This window comes from Ambystoma mexicanum, chromosome 1p (assembly GCF_040938575.1).
Source record: "Ambystoma mexicanum isolate Mex_15411 chromosome 1p, UKY_AmexF1_1, whole genome shotgun sequence".
In the NCBI taxonomy this organism is placed as follows: Eukaryota; Metazoa; Chordata; class Amphibia; order Caudata; family Ambystomatidae; genus Ambystoma; species Ambystoma mexicanum.
Window position 1 is genome coordinate 5,606,350 of NC_090921.1, and position 17,996 is coordinate 5,624,345.

Consider the following 17,996-nt stretch of genomic DNA (forward strand, 5'->3'; position numbering starts at 1 on the left):
TAAGGTCCCCCAAAAAGATTAGTTGGCCTTCCACATTCTGTTCCAGCTAACCATTCACATGGGAGAATGTTTTAATCAATCTATGTGCTGAAGTGCCCCAGGTCTATGTGCCACTGTATATTTATTAGCAAGATGTCCCAAGTAATATCTACATTAATTTTGATATGAATCGACGGTATTCCAAATTTTAAAGAGGTGGATGAATTTATGAAGATGGGACTGGAAGTTATAACCATGGTCAACAATCCCCCAAATGGGCCCCCAGAAACGCCTTTTCATGCTGGTTGCCATGCGATTAAACAGCCATCAAGGGCAGGATTTTGTAGTAATCAGGTTTTCGGTATAGCAATAAGTGTGGAGTTCCCACCTCTGAATTAGATTGGACATTTTATGACCCCTAGTATTCCAGCAAAGTAAAGATAAACAAAATCCGGTTTGGTCAATATTAGGGATGTGATGAAAACTTTAGATTTTTATTTACCATAGACCCCCCACATATCTGGGACAAACAGCTTTGTGAACTTGATGCTGTACCAATAATTCCCAGGTAGCAGTGTTGCCTCAACTGTTCCATCTCCCTACAAAGAGCCTCCACCATGTCCCTAGGGGACTTTTCCTCAATAAAGTGTTTTCCCTGAACTAGAGGGATTCCTGTGTATGATGAGAGATCAAATCCCATGGACCTGATTGCATCTATTTGATATGATAGGTTATTTTAAGCACGGACCCGGGGATCGAACCTATGTTGCGCCGTGTCCTCTTGCTGCCAATGCGAGCACGAGCCATCCTCCCGAGACAAAGGATATTATGGACAATTTTGGATTTAAGATAAAGAACCACTTGATCAGTTGTATGCCGATCAACAAAAAATAATCGGCCTGTGGCAGACGAATTGATAAAAGTCAGTGAGGGAAATGAGCGCAGCATTTATAATACATTCGAACGATTCAATACAATAGATTTATGATCAGACAAAACGCTCTCTAACTAAACCAGGAGCCCCTCAGGGTGGTCCACAGGGGGCAGACCCAGAGAATCTACTTCCACCCTTCCACCCTGTCTGTTCCCCCAACTCCATTTACTCAGTGCAGTTGGACACACGGGCCCCCTCACAACATCAACACCCCACGTTCCATCCATGACAGGTTGGTTTAAAGGAGTTTGTGCATTAGAAGATTGCGTTAATGCGTGAGGCTGCATTGGATATAACGTTTGAGCGATTTCTACTGATGTTAATGGGGCAACATACGGTTTGAATGTTAGCATACAATCTTTGCGTATGACACCTTGGCTGAGAGAAGGTGTTCCATGCAGATATGCCATCACCGCTAGGGATAGTATTAGAGTCCCCCAACTGAGCTTCAGAGTTCCTTATTATCCCGTTGACCCACATCCCGACCTGAAGTTGAAATTTAGATGGATTTAGTGGAACCTTATCACCAAAACAGATTTGTGAAACCAGGGAATTTAGATGCACGTGATCTTTATTATTTAACAAATCAGAGCCTGCCCATGTTATGTTATATTTATTTATACAACCCACGTACGACCCAAGGGCATCTTGGCACTAAAGCGGAGGGGTGGCGGCACAGAAAGGGCTCAAAATAAGGTGGTTTTCAGAGAGCGTCAAAAGGAAAGATGGTCAGAGTGGTAGTTCATTCCAGGACCTAACCGCCGCCACTGAAAACGCACGTCCCCCGCCCGTCACAGTCTGACCCGCGGGACCGACAACAGGAAAGCAGACTGGGAGCAAAGGGAACGGGTAGGAACGTACCGAGGAAACTTTTCCTGGAGATATTCTGCTCCCAGTTTGTAAAATGCACGGTGGACCATGACTTAAACAAAATCAGTCTCTCCACCGGCAGGCAATGGAGCTGCCTGAGAAGAGGAGACATATGTGCCCGTGGGGGAGGCTGGAGAATTGCTCTAGTGGCAGCGTTCTGAAGCAGTTGAAGTCTGTTTTGTTAGTAAGCTAGGCTGGCCAAAATAGAGCGACCAAGAACCAGCACAGCCACCAAAGGAGCATGAAATGGGGATGAGCAGGGATGAAAGGAAGAACCTTCCTTAAGATGCGTAATTCAAAGTGGCCAGATTTACTAACCGCCGCAACATGCCAGCCCAACCCTGACCCCCAAAGTGGTTTGGACCACTCCCGTGGGATAATTAAGCTGGGGCAGAGCTTCAGCGCCGTCGATTTTCCCTTTACCATGCTGATGATACCGATTTATTACTCCCACTCCCAGATCTTCACGGGAGCTTGAACCTTTAGGAACTGACTTATGGACCACATCAACTAAGTTACAGTGTAAATCTCTTATTCTTAGTTTCGTCATTACCTCTGGTTTATTTTAACAAAGAGCAGAAGAATGTTTTAGATGCTTGTCTGTTCTTGATCGGCATAACTATGTTTTTAGATTTTGTGGGTATTACCTTCGTAGGTACATTCTTGACCAAAGTAACTGGCAATACATTATTTTCCTTGTCTGAATGCCCCCTACGGCCAGTTTAAATCAACATAACCCTCACCCCCATGCCTGTTATCTTGAGCCCTCACAGTTAAATCAAATGTCCATGGACGATCTTTGATGACGTGATGAACAAACAAGCACCAGTGTAGGGACTTGCTCTAGATTCACGGTAGTCGAATGGGGAGAATCTGGGCACGAGGATGACAATGTTAGAATGCCAGGATGAATAGTCCCCGGTTTTGTCGATAGGCAACTAATATGCTCCTCTTGTCGGGTTGAGTCTAGATCTACTTGATGAGACTTCACTGACCTCATCGCGGCGGCCAGATCTATTTTCTCTAATTCAGGGTGTTCAGTTGATCGCTGAGCAAAACGTTGTATACAGTCATTCGCGGTCACATGAAGTTTCACGTTCTCAAACTTAAATAGCAGGGATTCGAGCAGCACAGAAGGAGGCTTAGATTCTGTTCTTAATGACTCATAGAGTGAAACTAATATCGCAAGCACTTGATTAATTTCCCCCAAAGCTTAAGTGACGGAAAATCATCGGGGCCAGTAGTGTGTTTGAAGGCTGCAGACAACCGCCCAGTGGGGGCGAATATAGATGATGGGGACAAGGAGGAAAATTAAGAGTCCAGATCAACTTGGACTTCCTTAAGGGGTTCAGCATGGAGCACTGAAGTTGTTGCGCTCATTGATGTAGATTCTTGTTGGGCACTTGGCTTTGAAATAGTGGGAAAGAAATTGATGATTTTCGCTTGTTTCTGGAGCTTGTCTCCCGCTGTGGTAACTGTCTCTTCCACTGCTTGCCCATTAATGGAGTCATTCAGGGCTATGCCCATCAGCACACTCTCTGAGGATGAAGCAAGTGATTGTGGTAGAGGGAGCGATATAGCCCGCAGCATATCCTGATCAGAAATCATGGACTGAATAGATGCCAAGTTTGTAGAGAGCACTGACCCTCTCCTTAAGAACATAGTTTTAATGCCGAGAGAGCAGAGAGGCTTCAGAAGAGAATAATAGTAATAATAGCAATAAAGGCTATGAACCTAGACTCGCAACACACAAGACCAGAACCACACTCCCTTCATTTCTCTAGCTGCAACCAGCGTCAATGCTTCATCAGTTAGAAAAAAAGCCCATCCGAGGAACAGTCTTTATGAATGCGTTAACTAAACTTCCCAGAAGCGGAGTGAGCAACTCCACGTAGATGATCGTTAAAAGCCTTCACAATTTGATCTCCACTCACGGAGTGTGGCTGCCCGGGTGTCCACCACTCCAAACACTCCGGAACATGACTGAACCCTTTGTGTTCTCGCAATTGTTATATGGATCTGAGATTTAAAGGTACAGCAACCCAGTTCTCAGCGTCTCCACGGTGAGCACACATGCAGTAAGGTAGCGAGGCTTCCACTGTTGGTAACTTCCACACGACTGAGCACTTAGCGGAACACTTTGCATTTTTATCATTGGGTAATAATTGTATTTTCGCTGTGTTACAACTAACTGTAGGGTCGCCCGTGATCACCTGACTGAGGGACACTGAGTGTAAGGGATCACGTCCTAGTATGACAGACCCAGTCCCACAAGGACATACCACCATTCGACCCTCTGCCCCTGACCATCACTCACATAAAAGGGTCCATGGCAACGGCGGAAAGAAATGGGTGGGCAGTGACAAGGAACTCTTCAGAAAGGCAGGCGATGACAGACCACAGATCGCTCAGGCATGGAATGAGGAGGATGACTATGCAAGGGAAACGTCAGGATAATCTGGCGTTGAAGATGAATCGGAAATGGGGAGCAGAGCATACCTGAGGGAGCATAAAGGTGGAAAAAGTACATCACACCAAGTAAATGACAGACCATGCCGTACCATTCGAAAACCGAGACGATCAATCGAGGAAATTGGCTAGGACAAAGTTATTTTGGGGGAGATGTAGCGTCGCCCTTGATCACCTGACTGAGAGACAGTGTACAGAAAGAAGTAGTGGAACTATGTTCCCTGCCGGCCTGCACCCACCACCCACAAACCCCATCACCACACCCACTCCCACATTCAATACAAACCTCCAAACACATGCACCTGCTGTTTAAGGGGACATTCAGTGTAGTGCACTGAAAGTGCAAGTTTCAACTTCTTCCTAAACTTTTATTTTAAAACAAAACCATTCCGGAACGGTTTCTTTTCAAAATAAAACTATAGGAACAGTAAAATGTAATTTTAAAAAGTAGAGGAGCACCGCTCCCAACCGTTCCCGCTCACTTCAACCACCGGGCAGCGGTCGTGATATGGTCAGCTGACCATTGTTGATGTGAGCGCGCCAAGCACACGAATAAACCAGTTACTGTTTGACCCACATGGTGTGTGGTTGTGTCTCCTTGGAGCAGGCGCGCTTTGGCCTACACACACGCAGCCTCAATCAAAGGCTGCGACCTCACACTAACTGATGATCCACGACCCTCCGGAGATAAGCCTGCTGTTCCGTCCATGTTACCAAAATTGGACAAGGAGGTTTATAATATGCTTGTGCTTCCAATCTGTTCCGATCCCTTCTGGTGTACTAGAGTTGTGGGGCTGATTGATGGTTTAAAAACCAATATTTATCCAATCCATGGAACACTGGTGCCCCGGAAGTTGATTAATCGCAGTCACCCTATATAAAACCCAAGTGCATTACAGATGCTATAAATAACACATTTTGATTGACAAGAAATACACTATTATCAATTACTTTGCCTATAGAGCTACTCTCACTATATTAACTCCTTACCTGCCAGGCTGTTATGCAAATCTATGCAAAAAGGACGAGCATACTCGTCCTTGGCACTTACCAAAACATTATCTAAAAATAGGCTTCATTTTGGGAGGTGGCAGCATTTAGACTGTGTTGTTTTTTCGCCTTTGCCAATATTCCAGGGTTGCGAAACCTCCTCGCTGCGGAACACGTGTTATTTTTAACCTGATAGTTTATTTTCAGTCGCTTGTTTTGTTGCAAACCTTAAAAAAGGGGTTTCGGGAAAAGTCTTTCGACGTTTTTACCCATGGTTCTTAGTTATAACTAGCTAAGTGTAGTCACAAAAACAACATCGCATTTTAAGAACATGTTGACTGACAGTAAACCTGAGGTGGGCGTGAACCTTATGTCCGAGACCTCACTACAATGTCATTTGTTTTATTTATAAATATAAAGGTGCTTAGCTTTAAACACAAACTATCGCTATGTGGTGGCATTAATGTGATCAGAAAGTGTTGAGGCCAAAAAATATAAAAAATAAGGGCTCGTCCGGGATTTGAACCCGGGACCTCTCGCACCCGAAGCGAGAATCATACCCCTAGACCAACGAGCCGTTGTGCTCTGGCACTCTACTTAGGTATATGTGTCACTCAATATCATACAGAGGTACTCACTGGGTTGCTGTAATTTAAGTCATAGAGCCAGTAAAGTCAAAGTATTTTGTAACTGGGGTTAGTAACAACTGTGCCATCCAGGAGCCTTGACCTCATAGCAACAGGTTCAATGGTATCACTGCCTTATAGTGAAAGGGTCATTCGCAGTCTTTTGATACAGTGGCATGGTCAGTGGCATACACTCATCTGATGTGTAAGTGATATTACGACACTGCAGTGTCCTGGTAAGTGACATCATTGCCACTAAGGGGCATGGCCAGGTTAATCACTGTCCGCGAGTCCACATCGTTATGTGGGCGGAGCCTGGTTGAGGCTCCCGCGCGCAGTGGACTAGAGGACATGACGTTGGGGTTAGGGAGGGGCGGGCACGTGTTTCCGGCAGTTGCCGGTTGTAAGAAATAAAGGAAAGTTGTATGGCACATCGGCTCCGTGTATTTATGTGTGAGCCGCCTGCCCGCACTGCGCTAACCCTGAACAATGGCGACGAGGGGTGCCCAACCCACTCGTGCCTAGGCGAGAGGCCTGCCGTCGAGCAGCACAGCGCGTCGGCGCGCCTCCCCTGCTCGAGCGGATCACAGCGGAAGCCGGCCCTGCTACGCAGACACAGAAGAGACGCGTGTCATTAGCGGAGCACACGCAGCTGTACACGCGAGATACACACCGCGGCCGCTACACGCGGACAACGCCACGCTCACACCAGTATAGCGACATGGAAGCCAGCACCAGCACGGGGGCCCCCACCACGAGGAGAATCTCCCGTGAGTGTACAGGGGAAGGGAGACCTGACACGCTACCACGCCCACCAGCTGCTGCACACGCATCGGTCCCTGCAGGGGCGAGTAGGCAGCGTCTTCACAAGGCAAGCAAAAGAAAGATTGGAGGGCAAGCAACCCCAGGAAGACCCCTACAGGCACCAGCATAAGGAGACACAAGGGCCATCCTCACAAAAGGATCCCCACCTACAGTAAGAACATTGGTTGCTACAAATCACGGTACCAAGCATAAACCAACAATGTCAGACACAGCCCAAGCCACTGCATCATCATCAGGGAGTGCTGACAATGCACAAGGAGATGGGCAACCGGCACAGGCGGCAGGGGGTACAGCACAAGTCATGCACATGCCGAGCCCTTTCGAAATAAGAGACACATCAAATCTAGGACCCCGCTGGACCACATGGCTGCGAGACTTTAAGTTCTATGCCGGGGCCATAGGACTGAAGGATGATGAGAGGCTCAAGAACACACTATTCATGGCAGTAGGCCCAGCGGTAAGGGACATTGCGGATGAATTGCTCAACGTTGAAACGGTGACTTATGGTGAACTTCATGACAAACTCTCCCAATATTTCGCACCGCATACCAATATTGACTATGAACGCCACATATTCCATACCACAAGACAAGAGAAGGGTGAATCTATGGACAACTTTGTGATGCGACTCCGCATCAAATTGAAACACTGTGAGTTTCACAGGTATTCGAATGAGGAAGCTCTTAGATCGCAGGTAATTGCCGGATGTCTATCCCAACCATTCCGCAAACAACACCTGCAGAAACAAAGATCCCTGGACGAGATTCTGGCACTCGCTTGCATGGAAGCGGCTGTAGAATCCCAACTGGACAACTTAGGCAAAGTCACCATCCAACAATCCACGAGCAATCCCGATGTCATCAACAGACTGTACACAGCCCCTAGCCAAGGTGGCAAACGCCCAGAAGCCACCTGTTACAGGTGCAGTTATGAATATCCGCACACGGGGGAATGCCCCGCCATGGGACAACAGTGCGCCTCGTGCGGGGGTATGGACCACTATCGCGCCATGTGCAAGAATGCACCGGGCTCCACCATGAACAGGAAACGCACCCAGGACAGACGTAGAACAGCACGGCGAAGCCCAACCACCCTAAGGAGGGAGGATGACCATGATACGCCCAGAAAAGGGGACAGAGACCGCAAGGGTCCACCGCTTCGCATAGACAGGCGGTCACATGAAGGGTCCAGACGCTCTCAAAGGAGACATTTCGTCCAGTACATTGAGATGCGCTCCCCCACCAGCAGCGACACACCGTCGTCGGAGGATGACCAGAGGAGAAAGGAGTATGTATGGACACTCAACAACAACACGGCCACCCAACACAGCCCAATTCTCACGTTGCACGTCAACAACATCCTGCTACAATTCCTGATTGACACGGGAGCAACCGTCAACATTATAAGTGAACAAGCATATGAGTTGCTCACCCCACCGCCGAAAATCAAGCAGACCACGGTAGACATCTACCCATATGGAGCGACAATGCCATTACCATGCAAGGACGCGATCACGGCTTGGTGCACACACAAGGACCATGCGGCGAAAATCCCCCTGCATATCATAAAAACCGAAACCAACAGCGGGTGCATCCTGAGTTTCCGTACAGCAGTAGAAATGGGACTAGTACATATCCTATACCAATTGATGGCCCATAAGTACTTTGCCAAGCTGGAAGCCATTGAGCGAACATTCCCCAAAATGTCCAGAGGTCTTGGAAAACTGAAAAACAGAAAAGTGCACTTGCACATCAACCCGAACATTGAACCAGTGGCACAACATTATCGCGGCATAGCGATCAACATTCAAAGACAAGTGGAGGAGGAGCTGGACAAACTCATCAAAATGAACGTCATTGAACCAGTTGCGGGCCCCACACCCTGGGTATCGCCCAGTGTCCCCGTCCAAAGAAATCCCCTGATGGATCCATACGCCTGTGCGTCGACATGCGCAGAGCCAACGTAGCCATTGAAAGAGAAAGACATCTGTCTCCCCGAATAACGGATATGATCCACCTCCTACACGGGGCGAAAATCTTCTCGAAACTGGACCTAACGAAGGGATATCACCAGATAGAAATAGCCCCAGAATGCAGATACATCACCACGTTTGTGATCCACCTCGGCTTATTCCAATATAAACGACTCAGCTTTGGCATTTCGTCGGCAGCCGAGATATTTCAGGAGGAGATACACAGAGTGATCAGACACGTCCCCAATTGTCTGAACTATTCCGACGATGTACTTGTATACAGCAAGACCCAGGACGAACACGACAAAGCATTGCACAGGGTGTGTCAGGCCCTGAAAGAAGCAGGATTTACACTGAACAAGGCAAAGTGCGAATTCTCTAAAGTAGCGCTGAGATTCTTTGGCCACATTTTTTCGGAAAAGGGAATGCGCCCAGACACGGCTTTGAACTCAGCCCCGCCCCAAAAAACACATCAGAGCTGCGTTCATTTTTAGGATTAGCCAGTTATTGCTCCAGATATCTGAAGGACTACGCCACCATAAGTAACCCGCTACGGTTACTCACCCGTAAAGATGCATCTTTCACCGGGTCCCCGGAGTGTCAGAAAGCATTCGAGAACATCAGGAATGCCATCTCACATGAAGAAGACATGGCATACTTCGACGCCGGGAGAGAGACAGAAATAATCGTCGACGCCAGCCTGGTAGGACTCGGGGATATGCTTACCCAGAAAGACCTCATGGACCCGCCCAACATTTACATTGTGGCCTACGCCAGCCGGAGCCTCACTGCCACAGAACAGGCCTACTCCCAAGCGGAAAAGGAGAGCTTGGCAGTAGTGTGGGACTGCGAATATTTCCACTTATTGCTATTCGGAAAAGAATTCACAATAGTAACGGACCATCAGGCATTACTGACGATATATGGCGACCCGAGGGCACGAATGCCCCCGAGGATAGCCAAGTGGGGCCTGCGATTACAGGACTACAAGTTCAAGGTGGTACACCGCTCGGGTAAGGACGAAAACCCGGCGGACTACCTGTCCCGACACCCCACAGGACCGGCAGAGTCACAACCATCCATAGCGGACGCTTACATAAACTATATCATACATCACTTGCAGCCCCTGCCGGTAGGGTGGCCGGAGCTAAACATGCACTCCGAGCAAGATCCAGCCCTCCGAATCGTGAGACACTGCCTACAAACCAACAAGAAAACACTCATGAGACAACAAGCGAGGACCGAAGCGGAGACGGTGCGCGAGGAGGTCAAATGGCTCGATCAGGTGCGAGATGAACTAACAGTGGTAGAGGATCACATAATACTCGAAGGATGTAAAGTAGTGATCCCAAAGGAGCTTCCGGAACGGACAGTGCACTTGGCACACGAGGGCCACAAAGGAGTGGTAGCCACCAAGCGCCTCCTCCGACAAAAAGTCTGCTTCCCACAACTCGACAAGTTGGTAGACAACATCGTGGGGGGATGCCATATCTGCGCACAAGTAGCGCCACCCCCACAACCCAACCCACTGCAAATGTCACCGCTGCCCAAGCAAGTATGGGAAGAACTCGCTGTGGACCTCTTTGGATCCCTCAGAGATGGCACCCATGTGGTAGTTCTCATGGACGAACACTCTTGCTTCCCGGATGCACAGATAGTGGAGAGCAGCGCAACCGCCAGTGTCATCCTGACCCTGGACCGAATGCTGTCGGCATATGGGATACCCAAAATCATAAAATCGGACAATGGCCCCACATTTGCAAGTCACGACTTCCACAACTTCGCCAAATACATGGGATTCCAACACCGCAAGATCACCCCGCGATGGCCGCAAGCAAACGGCATGGTCGAAAGGTTCATGGCCACCATTAAAAGAACTCTCCAAATAGCAAGCATCCAGAACAAATCATTCGAACAGGCCATCAACCAATTGCTGAGAGAATACCGACACACACCCCATAGCACAACAGGGATATGCCCTGCGGACTTAATGTTTAGAAGACCAATTAAGACGAGACTACCAGACGATCCCAGAACACCAGAAATGACAGCGCTGGAACAAGAAGCCAAGAATAACGATGATGCAGCCAAGGAAAAGATGAAGGAGGCTGCTGACCGCAAGAGACGAGCGAGAGAAGCACCAGTGCAGGTGGGAGACGAAGTGTGGCTTCGGCAACAGAAAATGAGAAAAGAAGACACCACCTTTGCGCCCACCCCACTCATCGTGACCCACAAGAAAGGCACAATGATTACTGCACAAGGAAATGACTGCTCAGCAGTAACAAGAAACATATCATACTTCAAGCGTGTAGCCCCCACCTCAAGAGGGGCAGTGGAAAGAAACAGCGAAAGTGAAGAAGAAAGAATGTGGGACGAACCATACCAAGGAGATGGTGAGGAATCCGAAGGAGAGCAGAACACTGAATGTCCGGCCCAGGGGTGGACAACACCCCGAAGCTCAAGGCGTCCGCAGAGGAGCCGCATGAAGCCACTCTGCCTCATAGAAGAAATGGGGTAAGGACGCTGATGCTAAAAAGGGGGGTGATGTCCGCGAGTCCACATTGTTATGTGGGCGGAGCCTGGTTGAGGCTCCCGCGCGCAGAGGACTAGAGGACATGACGTTGGGGTTAGGGAGTGGCGGGTACGTGTTTCCGGCAGTTGCCAGTTGTAAGAAATAAAGGAAAGTTGTATGGCACATCGGCTCTGTGTATTTATGTGTGAGCCGCCCGCCCGAACTGCGCTAGCCCTTAACAATCACTAACTCTCTGTGATAGGGTTCAGCTGAACTTGTGTATAGGCGCGTTATAAATGTCATATATCATTGTTGGCTCTGTCTGACAGGGTCAGCTGTCTCACAGCTTCTCATTTATAAAGTTATTTATTTTATTGGCTCCCAGTGGCAAGTTCAGTGACAGCAATGCCTATCAGTGACAAGAACAGTGACATTATAGCCATCTTTCAAAATAGGGACAATGACTTGTTGGCTCTGAGTGATGGACACATTTACCTGTTATTGAGGGGTCAGCGACTTGATTGTCTCTCAATGACAGGGTCAGTGCTATCACTGCCTCTCACTGTCAGTCTTGGTGACATTATTAACTCATAACGACCGCTGCAGTGACATTTGTGTCTCAGACAGTGTCAGAAACAGTGACTGTGTTGCCTCTTAGAGACACCTCTGCCTCCAGGTGACAGGTAATCACATCCCTCTTCCCAGTGATATTAACCAGGCCAATGATCTATTGAGAACACCTTTTCTGACTCCATTTAAAATAGCCGTGTTTCGCCTGCAGAACACGAAGTGGAGGCTTTCCTTGATGTCGTGTAAACGATAACACATGGGAATGCAGGAGCGGTTTTGTATTAGTTACTGAGTGAGTATAATATCATTCATAGTAACGATACTTTAGCTCGCCAATTTTGCCCGGCCACCATGCAGCACTACGGTCATAAAGCGCCGAGCGTGCTGTGGGGTGCAGGAGGAGTAATTCACTTCCGCTCACACGGAACACTTCTGCATGACATCCTTCATCAATAAAAAGGTGCCGACCGCGCTGCAACTCTACAGACGAGGTGGCCGAGTGGTTAAGGCGATGGACTGCTAATCCATTGTGCTCTGCACGCGTGGGTTCGAATCCCATCCTCGTCGTGTCTTTTCTTTGGAAACGACCTTTTAAAATAAATACCAATGATTATATGTATGGGTAATTATCTAGTAAAAAGGAACACGATTCTAGTTAACTACAGTTTTTCTTTGTCGATTTACCTTGCACTTCAGTTTAATGCTAATGACTTTGGCAATCCAAAACATCCATCCAGGGCAGTTTCTAGTCCGCTTGGTTTTGGTGCTCAGGGCGAAACATTAAAATGCGCCCACCACATCTAGTGCCTGCCCCAGCTCCACTCCCAAAGTACACTGTTAAGTAAATCCTACCCAAACCTATAAATCACTGCTAAACAAATGAAATCGGTTTTATTACATTAGGATTCAATAACTTTGCAGTAACTCCTCCGACAAAGAGACGACACAAACAGTATATACTATTTTTAAAGTGTTGTGTCAATTTTTAGTCTATGTTAAGGGCAATCTTCTTAACTTTTCTGCTGCGAAAACGTATATTGCTGCTGCATAATCAATTTTTTCAACAATTTCACTCTCAATTGAAAGTATTGCAAGGGCTGATGGCCTTTCCTCAGTCATTGTGGATGCAAGTATTTCTTTTTCAGTTTCAATTTACTAAAGCTCCTCTCACCGTGATCTTAGAGTGTACCAGGCAGGTAGTATGTGGCAGGATTACAACAGTTTTGGTCTTCCAGCTCCAAACATGGAAAAAATGAGCTAGAAATTAAAAAAGGACTTGTGAGTTCTTTTTTAACAGTGATCTGTCAGATAATCCAATAGGCGGCCGTGCATTCATCTTACCTCGGGACCAGGAGAGCGGACTTGTAGAGGAGCAAAACTACTTAGAATAGCTCTCAAGTTTAAGTGGCACAATTAAATGTGGCTTCAACCATAAATTCTGAGGAACTTGAGTTTAGCATCACCATGTACCTCACGTACGCATTCTGCGAGCATCGATCAAATCACAGGGGGATGGGATAATATAATGCTGTGACAGGGGATCATTACAAGGTTGTTGTAAAGGTACTCACATTTAAGACTCTAATTCTTAACCAGCTTAGTAATATCGAAGCTGTGGGGACGGGGTCCCAAAACTGGGTCACTTGAATGACCCATTGAAAAACGCTGGCCTATGTTTAATGATGTGTGCTATCAGAAAATGCATGTCAAATACAAAAATACCACGTTTGCAACTGACACGAGCATGTCATTAAAATAATTGGGGATGGCCGTCAATAAAATTTGGAGGTCACAAGAAAATATCTGTTTCGACATTCATGCAGCAGAGGAGAAAACTGGACCACTTGAAGTACTTGTGAAACGATGAAAGAACTGTAGATGGGTCATGGGTAGGTATCTAGCGACATGTACACGCCGTGACCCTGAGAATACTAAGACAGGCTATTCGCAGACATCATATTGCATTTGTATATGCATTCATCTGCTTCCTGGGAATCAGTCGTAGTGCAAAAAAGAATGCAAGGATCGTACTTACTTAAACATGCTATCAATTTCAACAATAGTATAAAACAGCACATATATAGAAATTACCAAGTAACACAATGGGATTTTAAGCCATGCAGGGCAATTGGCAACAGCATTCTAAACACGCACGCAGATTAAAGACGAAATGCAAACATCCGTATACACGCTCACACACAAGCAATATATGTGGTCTACAATTAAACACCCAAATACAGTACACGCAGAAACAGCCATTGTGCAAATATCCTACTAGGAACATGTATAAATACAATCAATGTATATTTACTCACTTTTAGTTGGTAGAATATGTTCAACATGTGTGATTTAAAAAAAAATTCATAAAGAGATTGCTTAAAAGTAAAGCATAGAGGGTTAAAAAAATGGCAAATCAAAGCTGTACAGTTGAGTGAAGTGAAGTTCCTCGCTGTGTCTCCATTAACGTATCTGTATCAACCCTGCGGTTCAGTCAGCGGCGAGAACATAAACAAATAGTGGGTTTGTATTTCATGAATTGTACGTATTAAATGTATTGTGTAAGCGAGCGATCTGTGGAGCACGATCCACAGACCGTTCGCAGGGTCACAATGTTTTAAACATTTCTGGAAATAAACAAACAGTTTGAGAATGAAATGAATAAACGCAACGTATGACCCAAAGAACACCAAACGCTATGTACTCAGAGTTTAAAGAAACATCGGGCTGTATCTACCTTCTTCGGAGTTCTGCACACAAACCAGTTAAGGTGCCCTTTTATTCCCCCGACCCCAAGGGGTGCAAAAGTTGTCAGAGCCTCCTTCACCCCACCCCAAGTGGCGTGAAAGTTGTCAGAGCCTCTGACCTCTGCAATGTCAAGAAGTATGTGACTGCCAGTCAGAAGAGGGAGCGGCAGCACCTACTGCGACTACTGTGCTGCAACTACTCTCCCCACGGAAATTGTGCCCCACAAGCTAGGAAATGTCGTCCTCCAGGGACCAGGGCAATTGTGCCCCCCCCCCGGGGCAATTGCACCCCGAGCAGCCGCCCAGTTCAAAGAAACATGCCTGCATCCACCAATGGGAATGTCTCATCCGAGAGCAACCTTCTATCCGAGAACAACCTTCTACATGTCTCCGAAAACTACGATCCCTCCTTTTTAAGGGAAATGCTGTCTGGCATTTCTTAAATTAGTGGACATTGCAGAAGGAGACGCTTATTGTTCAATATTGTTTATAGTTAATGGAAAGATCAGTTATATAATCCTGCAATAGTTATTACAATGCTATGTAAAGCAGAGAGGGTCACACTTTACTATTGGTGAAATGTAGTGGCTGTTCTGTGTGAGGTGCACTCATTTTAGTCCTACAGTGGAGATGACTCACTGGATGTGCTTTTGGTTTAGTGCCTTGTTGGGGTCCTATTTTATGAAGTTTCAGTGTCCTCTCTTGTGTGGGGCACTCTTGCTTCAGTTCTGCAATGGTCTCCTTCTAATATTAGAGCACTGGTAGCCTTGTAACTGCGTATTGAAAGGCCACCCTCAACACAGGGAGCCCCCCCAAGCTAAGTGTAACACAATAAACGGGTAATGGCAGTTCTTCTATTCAGCCCTTTCTCAGCCTCATATCATGCCCCTTGGATCCCTCCCTGTGAGCTACCAATGAGCCAAGAACTAGGCCGGTGTACAAAAAATATATTTGTATTTATTTCAATTATACGTAATAGAAATAGCAATAAACTACACACACCACCTTCTTTGTGACTCACAATTGACTTCTTGTTACAGAAATAAATCACATCAATGGGTTGGGAAAATCAAAAATTACAATACTTTTGGTTTCTATAGAGTTCACTTAACAAAATAATCAGCACTGGTCAATGATGGAATTCCATTTACATATGCAATGCTGTGCAATTTTGATTTTCCTGCATGCTTAAAAGGCTAACAGTTTAATTTTACAAATTTGTGCAAATGCATATGGCAATTATTATTTTTACCCACACTTTTGCTTCAAAATAAAGAACAGGGTGATTTAGCAGTTTGTTTTTTAGACCACACCCCCTACTTTGGTCTTTGTTGTAGAAGTTCGACAGAAACATTGGAATGATTTGGGAATTTTGGATTTCACACCCGGCTTCACTTAAAGGTCTGTGTTGGGGAAGTTTGACAGAGAAATTGGGATGATTAGAGAATTTTGGATTTCAGACCCCCCTCTACTTAAAGAACGGTGTTGGGGAAGCTGGACAGCAAACATTGGTATGATTGAAGAATGTTGGATTTCAGACCTGTCCCCCCTACTTAAAGGCTGAAGTCTACTTACATTGAAAACCTCTGTTTAAAGTTCAGGAAAGCCAGCTGCATTTCAGGACCCTCTGGAAAGATAGGGCAGGGGTGTGGTCACTTCACTCTGAAGGATGTCCCCCAGCATTCCACCATAGGATGCAGTCAGCTTTTAGGTCTTCCCAGCCATAGACATCTCCACCCAGAGGCAATCTCAGCAAAATCACCTTTTGGTGTTTCCGTGTGGCTGTCGGGTGGTATGTTTTAGCAGCTCCTTTCACAATGGTAGTTTTAGGAGCTCTTTTCTTTCCTCATAGTGCATCCACTTTATATAGCAGTGATGACACCATAAAGTTTACAATCTATGGAACTTTGCAAATAGGTTTGGACAGTTACCCTTCTCTCTCCTCCCAAAACCAGCCTCTCCTAAAGGATTGGTTTAGGAGTCTGGAACAGACCTATGGCAACTCCCCTTTGAAATCCCCTTTTTTCGTTTCATGTCAAATTTTGGCAAATATCTAGTTATGTGTCAACACTTTGTGATTTACTAGTAATTTCCATAATAAATAGATTTATATTCCGCTTCAGCTAATCAGGGGGAATTGTATAAAATGACAGCCAGGTCTGCACCATTTTGCACACCCGTTTGGCAATTTACCAGAGTTTTTACAAAAAGAATAATCGTTTGGAACATGCAATTTATTCCCCACATACCTAATTTTACCCTCCACCCATTCGCTAACTCTTACATTCGGAACATGTTCAGAGCAGCCAGGAACCCCTTTTAGCTGGTCATTACAAATCCCTAAGTAGCAGATGGAGAAATGTTATATCACAAAAAGCGCCTTGAAATTATCTAAAAAATTAAATATGAATGTAATCGATGTGATGTGTGGTTTCTGGGAAAATGCAACAACTGTGGCAGTCCATTTAAACAAAGGGAATCTTCATATGTGCAAAAATTAGCTTCCCTTTCTGTAGGCCAATTGTGTCTCTCGGCCAGCCTGTGACCATAGTCTTTTTATGAGTCTCTTTGTTGTTTGAAGTTGGTTGTTTGAAGGGATCTATGTGATCACTGCAACCACACATAATTGCGACGGCCAAAATGGAGACTTTTAAAATATTTTTAATTAAACCCCTTATATACCAGATAGATAGGTGGGGGGAGACCCCCACAACCCTCTATATTACTATCATATCCCATACCCCGCCCACATATATATGTGGTGTAAATGGGGTGCTTAAAACAACCAAAAGTCAAGCATTTCGGCTGTCATAATTGTGAGGGCGACATCTTGGGCCATTTCCGTTTGAAGTTGGTGGCTGCAGATCATAAAACCTAGGGCCTTGGCAACACAAACATCCTCCTCCCCACATTCCTGTCATGCACTGGCTAAAGCATTTGCTTGCTCAGAACTGCCTTCAATGACAGCAGGTGTAGGGAAAATTTGTTTTCGACAGCCATTGGGCCACATTTTATTGCAGTTGTAAACAGTTTGGATGCACAAACTAGGCTGGCAGTGGGAGTAGCCATTTGTGAATTTTGCCCATTGTCCTTGGCTGACAGGCACCCACATACCGTGTTTTCTAACATCAGCCTTTATTCTTTAACACCCAGTGCGTTTTACTGATCAGAGTTCACTTTGCTTTTGCGCTGAAAGCGCAAGACTGTTTCTTTCAGTCATTAATAAAACACACTTTTAATTATTTGCTGTTAATTTTTCTGCTGAAAAGTGGGCCTGAATTGTCACATTTGTGAGAAACCAGAGGGTGTCTCACCCGCTAGTCCCCAGGGATATCTCTCGCAGATGACCAGGGCATGGCCATCGCCTTTGGATCCAGACCCTGGGGGTGAAGCAGTGCGGGAGGATCACCTGGTTGAGGGGTCTTCGGGGAGTGGGGGGTGAGGCAGCCGATGGTGATATGCGGTTTTATATCCTGTTTTGTTTATCCAACCCATCCCATTCTTT

At 46.2% G+C, this 17,996-nt stretch overlaps 2 non-coding genes across 2 annotated transcripts; one reads left to right on the forward strand and one right to left on the reverse strand.

Annotated features, from left to right (window-relative positions):
• Nucleotides 1-5,747: 5,747 nt before the first annotated feature.
• Nucleotides 5,748-5,819, reverse strand: TRNAP-CGG (transfer RNA proline (anticodon CGG)). Its single transcript has one exon. It is a non-coding gene; the product is annotated as a tRNA-Pro (tRNA).
• Nucleotides 5,820-12,232: 6,413 nt separating this feature from the next.
• Nucleotides 12,233-12,314, forward strand: TRNAS-GCU (transfer RNA serine (anticodon GCU)). Its single transcript has one exon. It is a non-coding gene; the product is annotated as a tRNA-Ser (tRNA).
• Nucleotides 12,315-17,996: the final 5,682 nt, after the last annotated feature.